Raw genomic sequence first — 10,795 nt, forward strand, 5'->3', positions numbered from 1 at the left:
TAGTGGATGGAAAAGATACAACACTTTCCATATCCTAAAGAAGACCCAGGAGCTTGTGTGGGGCAGGTTGGAGAGAAGGGTCTGACTGGCGGAGGAGGTGATGGAGCCTGGGAGGGCATGGGGTCCAGGACAAGACTGTTTTGTCCTTAATAGAGGAAGAGGTGTATGGGTGTGTGAACCCTGTGCAAGGGTGGGGTGGGCAGTCCAAGGGACATGGCCTGGTGCCATTAATTTTCTTCATTAGGAAGGAAAGGAAACATTTCCTCCAAGTGAGGTGGCATGGCAGCTGAGGGGAGCGTGAGAGGGTGGTGACCTGGGTCATGCCTCTGGCTTATAGGATGTGAGGTGTGAGGCCACCAGGGAGCCTGGGACCACGAGGAGATAGGAATGTGATTTTCCCAGAAACTCTCACCTGCTTAGGTTTTAGGAGGAATCTCAGGACAGCTGGGCTCTGCCTTGGGCCTGAGCAGTGGTATGGTGGATGACCCAGGTCTTTGAGAACTGCTGTAGAGCGTCAGGAGAAAGTGGAGACAGAGCCCCCACATGCACATGTGAATTAACTCAAAGGCTGGAGTGGAGGGAAAGAGCAAGATGTCCTCCTCCCTTCTCCTCCTTTCCCCCTGAGAGAGGAGGGGATAATGTGTCCAGGCTTGTGATCAGAGAGCGCCTGAATGGCAGAGAGGAGAGTAAAGCTGGCTGTCCCAAGGCAGAGCTTACTTCAGGCTACTGAGCAGCACAGACCCTCAGCAAGCCCATACTTCCCTAGGCTGAGCTGACACTGACCCTGGGGGCCCTCCCAGCATCCCCCCTCCACTTCCCTCATCTGTTCCAGCCCCCAAGCTCTGCAGAGGGGAGATGGAGTGGGGGAAGGGGGTCAGCAGCCAATCACATCCTTGGCAGCCCAAGGCATCTGCACCTGGTCTAACCAATCCCCTCTGAACAAACAGCTCACCCAGCCTCTGCTCCCTCCTTCCCTGCCTACTCTGCCCAGCAACAGCAGAAAGGAGGCTTAAGGAAGAGAGGGAGGCCTTGCAAACTCTCAGCCCCTGGCAGCAATGGAGCTGGGCCCCTGGCTCACTCTATAGAGGGAGGTTAAAACAATACTTACAGTTCCTGGAGCCCAGGCAAAATGTCCCCAGGGGCCCTCAGGACTGTGCAAGTCAGCTCTCATGAACAGGAACTCACATATTACAGAGATCCTGATCCTTGGAGCCTTGGGCCACAAGCCAGCCTCATTCACTCCACAGTTCTGGGACAGGCCCTGGGCTGACAGCCTGAACAGCAGAGACACAGCTCTGGTAGAGGAGGTGGACATTGAAACAAACAATCGCACAGATGCCTATTTAACTAGAAGCAGAGAGAAGGCCTAGGAGGGAAAAAGGCACAGGGTGCTATGCCGGAGAATAAGAGGGGGGACCTGATTTAGACTGCCTTTCCTACTTCTTGTTGGTTTCACTTCTTTTTGTCCAGATTTACGAGGGCGATTTTATTCATTATTTTGCCCCCAGAAGCCTCCCACCTGTCAAGAAAAACGTGGGATTCGTTGTTGATACAAGCGGCTGGCTCTATGTTTGGCACCACGATGAAGCAGGTAACAAGGACCCGGCAGACCTGTTGTAGCTCTTGTTTTAGAAGGCTCAGAAAGCAGAGGGTACAGGAACAGTGGTCCTCTGGGACCAGAGACTCTACCTCCCATGACCCTGGGATCTTAGAGGCCAAGGCCTACCTTGGGGTCCTGGTACCTTGCACATTCAGGAGCCACATAGACCTGAAACCACAGAATACTGGGAACATTGAAACATTGGACATGGGGGGCTGTAACCATCAGGACCCTTAACCACAAAACTTCAGATCACCAAGGGGCCCAGAGTCATAGAACCTTCAAGCTGGAGAACTCTGGTGTCATAAAGCCCGAGTCAACAATATAAAAAGGAAACCATAGTCAATTTAGACTCTGAACCTTCCAGAGGCCACAGGTTTGTTTTGTCTCATTTTGTTTACTTTACCTCAAAGCCAGAAAAATACAGTGCACCGGCATTGTAGTGTTTAGAAACTACAAAGTCCCGGATCCACCTAGATTTAAAATATTGTCGCCCTTCTACAGAGCACCCTTAAAATGGAATACTGGGGCCATAGGCCAAAGAGATTTTGAGTTTAGAGCCTGAATCCATAAAGTTCCGGAAACAGTATTTTGAACTACAATACTCTGGGACTTGAGAATGATAAAGTCCAAGTGACCTGGAGCAGTACAGTCTATGGGCCTTAAAGTTCTGAACCATAGAGCCCATGGGGCCCAAGTCTACTAACTTGTACGACACCAGAGTGTAACCAAACTGGGGGAAGGGAAATATTGAAAGCTGTCTTTTGTAGTCTCAAGTGTAGGGGAAAGGCTATACCCAACTCCAAATTTTTCTAGCCTACCCATCCCAACTAAGGTCAGGAAAAAGCTGAGGAGCACTTGTGGTGGTCATATTTCAGGGGCATAGTTGCCCTCAGTCTTTTAGCATGGAACTATGAAATGCTTCTCCTTCCCCCACACAATATCACCTCATGCACTGCACTCCTGCATAACAACAGGAGATTATAGCTGATGGAACTGGAAGCTTAGCGGCTTTAAGAAAGACTATCCCAAGCAACCCAAGACAATAGAGGAGTCAAAAACAAGGATTCTAAAAGAAATTTTTGCCTCTGACACATGAAACTGTTAGCACCTAGCAAGCACAACCTAATTCCTGGCCGGATAAACATAGAATCTCCCACCAAAGACCTATTTACCTAGGATCTTTTTACGTGATACATCATGTCTGCTTTCACCAAAAACTTACAAGCTATGCTAAAATGAAAACAAAACAAAACAAAACAAAACACAGTCCAAAAAGATGAATCAACCATCAGAACCAGACTGATACGGCAGAGAAATTATTAGACCTGGAATTTAAAGTGGCCATGACTAATATGCTAAGGGCTCTAATGGGAAAAGTGGATAACATGCAAGAATAGACAGGTAATGCAAGCAGAGATGGATACTCTAAGAAAAGAAAAAGTAAATTCTAGAAATATAAAACACCATAACAGGAATGAAAAATGTCTTTGGTGGGCTCGTTAGGAGACTGAACATGGGCAAAGAACAAGTCAATAAGCCTGAGGACATGTTAATAGAAACTTCCCAAACTGAAAAGCAAAGAGGAGAAAGAATGTAAAACAAAATAAGAAAAAAGAGAATATCCAAGGACTGTATACAATTACAAAAGTATCACATATGTGTAATGGGAACACCAGGAGGAGAAGAAAGAAAATAACACAAGAAGTATTTGAAGTATTACTGGGTACAGATTTTCCAAAATAAAGGACAGCCACTAAACCACAGGTCTAGGAAGCTCAGAGAGCACCATGCAAGATTTAAAAAAAAAAAAAAATCTACACATAGGCATATCCTATTCCGACTACAGAAAATCAAAGAGAAATTTCTTAAAAAAAAAAAACATGGAAAATATCACCTTACTTATACAGGAACAAGAATAGGAATTACATTGGACTTCTCTTGAGAAGTCATGCAACAAAAAGAGAGTGAAACGAAATATTTACCATATTGAAGAGAAGCAAAACAAAACAAGGAACCCCCAAAACTACCAGCCTAGAATTCTGTATACAGCAAAATTGTCTTTCCAGCGTGAATGAGTTAGGAAGACTTTACTAGCCAAACAAAAATTGAGGGACTTTTTGCCAGTAGACCTGCCTTGCACAGGTAAATGTTTAAATAAGTTCTTCAGAGAGAAGGGAAATGGTGTAGTTCATATACTTGGGTCTACATAAAGAAAGGAAGAGTGTTAGGAAAGGAATGAATTATGGAAAAAGAAACTCTTTTCTTTTTTAATTAATAGATGTAACAAAAAGAGTTTGCTGAAAATAGTAATAGAAATAATGTGTTCAGTGAATACTTATAGATAAGTGAAATTAATGACAGCGATGTTACATAAGAGCCAGGAGGGATGAATTGGAAATATTCTTCCATGAGGTACTTGAAGCTGTATAGTGTTTTCTGAAAGTGGACTCGGATTAGTTGTAAAAGCAGATTGCACACTCTAGGGCAATCAATAAGAAAAAAAACATTGAAACCATAATGGCTTTGCTAAAAGACAAGAGAAAATGGGATCATATAAAACACTCAATTAAAACCACAGAAGACAGAAAAATAGTATAAGACCGAAAAAAGGAAGGAAGGAAGGAAGGAGAGACAGAAGGAAGGAAAGAAGGAAGGAAGGAAAGGAGAGAGGGAGGGAGGAAGGAAAAGAAAAGAAAATCAAGGGTAGCAAATAGAAAACAGTTAAAAACATGGCAAATATTAATCTATCCAAAGCAGTAATCACTCTAACCATAAATGGTCTAAATACACGTATTAAATGACAGAGACTATCAGTGTTGATTAAAACAAAACAGAACCTAACAAAAACAAACAAAAAACAAACAAACAAAACCAGACCCAACTCTGTGTTGTCTACAAGGAACCCATTTTAAATAAAAAGACACAGATAGACTAAAAGTCATGGTATGGGGAAAAAAAGATATCCCATTCTGAACACTAATCACAAAAAAGCTGAAGCAGCTATACTAATTTCAGATGAAACAGACTTTAGAGCAAGTAAGTTATCAGGGATAAGGAGATGCGTTGTTTAAAGAAACAAAGCAAATATCCCTGATAGATAACACACTGGTTGATCTCTTGGTAAATATGGCATTGTTTGCATGGAGGATCTGATTCACAAGACCTATAAAGTATCAAAAAACTTCCAGGGGCCCTGCAAATTATCTTCTCCATGAAGTGGAATGAAGAAAAGGATCGCCCATTTTGTGGGAGGCGCAGTTGCTGGCAATAGGGAAGACCAGATGAACAGCTTATTAGAAGGATAAGCTAAGGTATCTGCCATCACTATTTCTGCAGTTTGGCCAGTTAGTAAACCATGACTGCTTTCAGACTGAAAAAAAAATCTTATATAACTATAATTATATAATGGCTCTCCAAGAAGACACAGCAATCCTTAATGTGTAATGCACCTAACAATAGAACGTCAAAAGACATGAGGCAAAAACTGTTAGAACTGCAAAGAGACATAGATGAAACCACTGTTATAGTTAGAGACTTCAGCTCCCTTCTATCACAAATGGACAGATCCAGCAGGCACAAAATCAGTAAGGACAGAGTTTAACAGAACAGCACCATTAATCAGTTGAATAATTGACATCTACACAGTACTTCATCCAACAGCAACACAATACACATCCATCTCAAGCTCACATGGAATGTTTGCCAAAATAGACTACATCGTGGGCCGTAAAACACGCCCTAACAAAGTAAAAGAGTACAAATCATACAATAAATATATGCTCTCAGACCATGTGGATTAAACTAGAAATCAATAACAGACAGATAGCTGGAAAATCTCAATAGATTAAATGACATACTTCTAAAAACACGATTTGTCTCTGGTTAGCGGGAGATTCTCAGGAAGGGCCATCATGCTCTATGTGTCAGTCCTCTGAATGAAAACAAGAATGAGTGGCTAAATCCTTAAAACCATGCAACATTTAGGCCTTAGTACCTTGTATAGAAATAACCTTTCAGTCTTGAGGAAGACCTCAGCTCCCTATTCCAGAACGTGTGACCTCTACCCTGAGCTCATCCTGTGGCAGGAAAGACTCTGATCCCCTTGAAAGCATTCAAGGCATCTTCTATCAGTTTAAGGTGTAGAGAAAGGTGGGTCACAAGTGGTATTCCCTGTGGTCTCTGAAATCTATAACAATATAAAACTTGGAAGGCATAATGTTTAACACCTCCAAAATATGGATTTGCGTCCGTGGTTCATCAGTGACTAGTTGTGTGACCTTGAGCAAGTCACTCTGCCTCTCTGAGCCTCGGTGTTGTCACTGATAAAATGGGTATAATATCAGTATCTTTTCCATTGTGTTGCTATGACGATTAAATGAGCTGATGCATCTAAGTATTTGGCACAGTGACTGAAACATAACAAGTGCCCTGTAAGAGGTACCTAATACTAGGACCTACATTCCCTGTTCCCTGAAACTCTTATGTGCCTAGCCCTATGCTAGGTATTGTTACGGATAAGGGAGCCAAAAGGGAGAAGTATTCAAAGCCCTGTTCTCAGAGGGCTCAATATCAGTGTGTAAAATGAAAACATTCTACATATGACAGCGAGCAAACCATCTGGGACAGGGACTATCTGGGTACAAGGGGCATGGGTCAGAGTAAGCAATCAAGGAAGGGCTGCCCAGAGAAGGAGCAGTGGAGATATGAATAAGTAAAGGGGAAGTGGAAAGGTCTGTTACCTAAAGGGCACAATAAGAGCAAAGTTTGGGGGAGAAAATGGGATCTGGGTTATCTGGGGACTGAGGAGAGGATCCGCCTGGAAGAAATGGAAGGTGAGGTAAAAGAACAGATTACACAGGGAAGAACCAGAGCTTGCAAAGTCACTTAAAGGAAGTTGTAAAGACCCAGAATCATAAAAGTCTTAAGCTTTAGGGTCCTGGAATCACTGAATCCTGGGTCATGGGGTCCGGGAACCATGGAACACATAGGGCCCTAGCACCCTGAAAGCATGGAGCTTGAACCTTCTAGACCACCACTGTCTAACAGAACTATCTTGATGATGGAAAAGTTCTGAAGTTCTGAGGTGTCCCATACAGTAGTAGCCACTGCTCTGCAATAACCCTTGTGTGGTTATTGGGCACTTGAAATGTGGCTACTGCAAGTAAAGGAACAGTTTATTTATAATTTTTCTTTTAATTCTAACTAGCTTACATTTAAGAAGCTACATGTGGCTAGCAGTTTCCACTGGACAGTGCAGTTCTAGGCTTAGATCCATAGGGCCTGTGGCATTTTGACCCCGAGAATTCTAGACTTACGGAGTGCCGGAGTCAGAGAGTCTTAAAACCATACCACACTTAGGCCTCAGTACCTTGTATAGAAATAACTTTTTAGTCTTGAGCAAGACCTCCAGCCTTGGTCCATCTCCTTCATTTCACCCATATCCCACAGACTGAAAGGGCCACGAACGTGATCCTGGGTGGCGTGCGGGTCAACGACCACTTCTAAACCATCACCTTTTCTGACTCGGTTAGCATCTAGCTAGCATCCAGAATATCCACAGCACCAAGGACTACCTGGGTCACATGGAAGCTGGTGGTTGTAAGTGTAGACCTACCCACTCAAATGGATGGGCTGTGGTAATGTGGGGAATTCCTTTTTATCTATTTATTTATTTATTTTTCTATTTTAGGTAGGCCCCATGCCCAACATGGGCCCCGAACTCATGACCCTGAGATTAAGAGTCACGTGGCCTACTGCCTGAACCAGCCAGGTGCCCCAGATATGGGGAATTTTTTAAATGCTCCCTTTGTTCCCCCATCCACCTCACCTCTCACAATACCTGAAACATCACTATTATATTTTATACAAATATGTCCCTTCATCTTTCTGCCTCCCCTTTCCTAGTTGAAAGAACATAGCACTATGTATTTTAGGGCACATTCCTCTTCGGCCCTGAGTTTCTTTAAAGCACATACTCAGAAAAATTTGCCAAAACTTTTAAAAATCAATAATCTGTGTGGGTATTTCCAAGCACTTGGTCAAGCTGTTGCCCTGATTCTGGCTTTTGATCAATCGTCTCTCAGAGAAGTACTGAAGTCTCCCCGACCCGCCACCTCTGGTAAACTCAGCCCTTCCTTCCCGTATAGCATGGAGGTGGGGTTGCTATCATTGGGGAGATGCCCGTCTGACTAGAGAATTAGATATCCCCCCAGGAAACAGGCAAATCGTAGTCTGAGACAGGGAGTGATAAAAGCCAAGGACATGTGGGCCCCACGGTCAGATCTCAGGGAACCCGTGTGGGGGCAGGGGTGTTGGGAAGGATAAGCAGCAGAAACAGCCTGAGCAAAGATGAGAAATGACTGAGCCTGAGAGGTTGGTGAGGTGTCTAAGGTGTCTGCAATGGGGATAGAAATAACTAGAAAAGATGGTCTCACGGTCTGCTTCCCAATTAGGGACCAACATCAGTGCAGCTCTGCTACAGCATAGCATTGCTAAACCACAGCAATCAGGAGACTGGTCAGGGCTGCAGTGTGGGGAGGATCCGTCTCATCATCTTCTTGACAGATGCGGAGCCCATAGCCAGTGTGATGACCCCTAGGGTGATCCTCTCCAACATCTGTCAGGCACTGGGCAACAGGGTGTCCCTTTTTAGTTTGGCCTTCAGGGATGAGGCTGACTTCCCATTGCTGTGTCACCTGCCCCTGGAGAACCAGGGAGAAGCCTGGTGCACGTATGAGGGCACTGATGCAGCCCTACAGCTGAAGGGCCTCTATGAGGAGATCTCCATTCCTCCGCTGGCAGACGTGCATTCTTGAAGGGAGAGCCTCCCCTCCTCTGGGAGGCTTGGCTGGGGCCTCCCCTTGGACCTTTTCCCCATTATTTTCATGGCTCAGAACTGGTGGTGGCAGGACAGGCACAGGCAGGCAGGTAGGAAAGCAGGAACTTGGCATCCACCTGGCAGCCTGTGGCCCCAAGAGTCAGCTTCTTGTGGCCTGCCACAGTGAGGCAGCCACCAGCAGAGCCAGAAGAACTCTGGTGTCCCAGGGGAGTGGGCCTACAACGTAGCCCACTTCACCTGCTGCCTCTGGGCCTACACCACCAGTGGAGAGTTGCTGAGGGATGCTTCCAAGTCTGCTCGCCGCCTGCTGGCCACCAAAGTCCTCAAGCTGTCCCTTGAAAACAATGTTGTCATACCTCTGACTTCACTGGTCATGGTGCAGCCCAAGGAGGCAAGTGGGAAGGTCAGATCACAGATTTCCACTGCAGCTGTACTAGGCACCATTATGCCTTCATCCGCCAGCAGACGTGGCCTCGGGACAGGCACAGCCCCATCAGCCTTGTTACCCAAGGTCTCTCCCAAATTAGGGCTTGTGAAACCAAGGTCCTACTTATCCTCAACGGCTCCTGCTTCTACAGAAATTATGTCCAGTTCCAAGGAGTTGGAGCCACTGGGTCAGGACACTAAGTACCCTATCCACCCCAGCACACCCCAAATCCCCAAATCCTACACAACAGGATTCTGGCACTTTGGTTCAGCCAACTCTCAGCCAACTCTCAGGGCTACCTTTGGCCCTCAAACTCTGGTGCCCTATTGCTTCTGAAGCCCAGCGTGCCATCACACCAGAATCCTGGTACCCTATTACCCATCACTGCCAAGACACAAGTCCCACTTCTGAATCCTAGCACCCCATCCCAGCCCAAAGCTGGCATTGTGAAACATGATATTCCACTGTCCTCCAAACCTGGTGTTCCACCACAACACAAACTGGATGCTCTATCACATTCCCAACTTGGGGTACTCACATCACAGTCACCCAAAAGCTTGCCACAGGCCAATCCTGGAGTCTCCATGCTTCAGGTCTTCAAACACTTATCACAAAACTAGACCAAAGGTTCCTGCTCACAAGACCCCAAACAATCTGTCACACCCTAAACCCAGCATCCTCTTAACCTTAACATCCCGAAAATCCTAACACCTCTTTTTTTTTTAAGATCCCATTTATTTATTTGGTTTTTTTAAAAGATTTTATTTATTTATTTGACAGAGAGAGATCACAAGTAGACAGAGAGGCAGGCAGAGAGAAAGGAAGGGAAGCAGGCCCCCTGCTGAGCAGAGAGCCCGATGCGGGACTCGATCCCAGGACCCTGAGATCATGACCTGAGCCGAAGGCAGCGGCCCAACCCACTGAGCCACCCAGGCGCCCCCCATTTATTTATTTGACAGACAGAAATCACAAGTAGGCAGAGAGGCAGGCAGAGAGAGATGGAGGAAGCAGGCTCCCCGCTGAGAAGAGAGCCCGATGCCGGGCTCGATCCCAGGACCCTGAGATCATGACCTGAGCCGAAGGCAGAGGCTATAACCCACTGAGCCAGCCAGGCACCCCAGTCCCAACACCTCTTAACTCTAATACCCCAGCTCCCCAAAATTACCCAAGCTTATCATTTTCCAAACCTAGGACCCCAATCCCCAATAAACCCAAAACCCCGTTACCTCCCAGACCTGTCAGACCAATGCCCCTACCTCCTCAGGATCCAAACACATTCACAAGCACAACCTCAAGTCCTGCAAGTCCCAGCAAGACCATGACCACCTCTGTCTTTGGAGCACCCTTCCCAATTCCCTTTGACTCCACCTTGCCCTTTCTGCTGCCCTGAGAAAGCTCTGGCTTCAGCAGGATCTGCTGCTGGGGCCCCAAATCACCAGGCAAATTCTGGGACTACCTGTGTCAGAAGTCCCAACAATGGGCCTCTCCAGCAGCTCCAGGCCTATGCCAGAAGGCAGCCCCCAAATGTGCCAGTCTTGCTGCCTTCTAGCATCCTCCCTGAGGTGGCCAGCCTGCTCCATTTCCCTGAGGAGCTAGAGCTGCTGTCTAAGTCAATGGTGGAGTCCATGATCATGGAGTCCTTGAACACACCAGCTTTCTATACCTTCCTCACTCCTGATGAAGATGGTGAGTGCCACGGGCAAGAGGTCAAGCCATGAGGAGGAGGTAAGAATGGAGAGCTCCGGGAACTAGGAATGTACAAAGCTTCTGCAGATTCTAGTGATGACAGTTGCCTGTTTGCTTGCTTTGAGACTTTGAATCAGCTACTTAACCTCTCTGGGCCTTAGAACCTAAGCACAGAATTAGAGGCCCTGAGAGAGGAGGGATATTAAGACTGGGAAAGCGAAACAGAAAGAAACTGATCAAG

The 10,795-nt window shown here is 46.0% G+C and overlaps 1 pseudogene; it reads left to right on the forward strand.

Annotated features, from left to right (window-relative positions):
- Window positions 1-1,470: 1,470 nt before the first annotated feature.
- LOC122897908 lies at window positions 1,471-10,586 on the forward strand (annotated as a pseudogene).
- The last annotated feature ends 209 nt before the right edge of the window (window positions 10,587-10,795 follow it).

This window comes from Neovison vison, unplaced genomic scaffold, assembly GCF_020171115.1.
Source record: "Neovison vison isolate M4711 unplaced genomic scaffold, ASM_NN_V1 Scaffold_020, whole genome shotgun sequence".
Classification (NCBI taxonomy): domain Eukaryota; kingdom Metazoa; phylum Chordata; class Mammalia; order Carnivora; family Mustelidae; genus Neogale; species Neogale vison.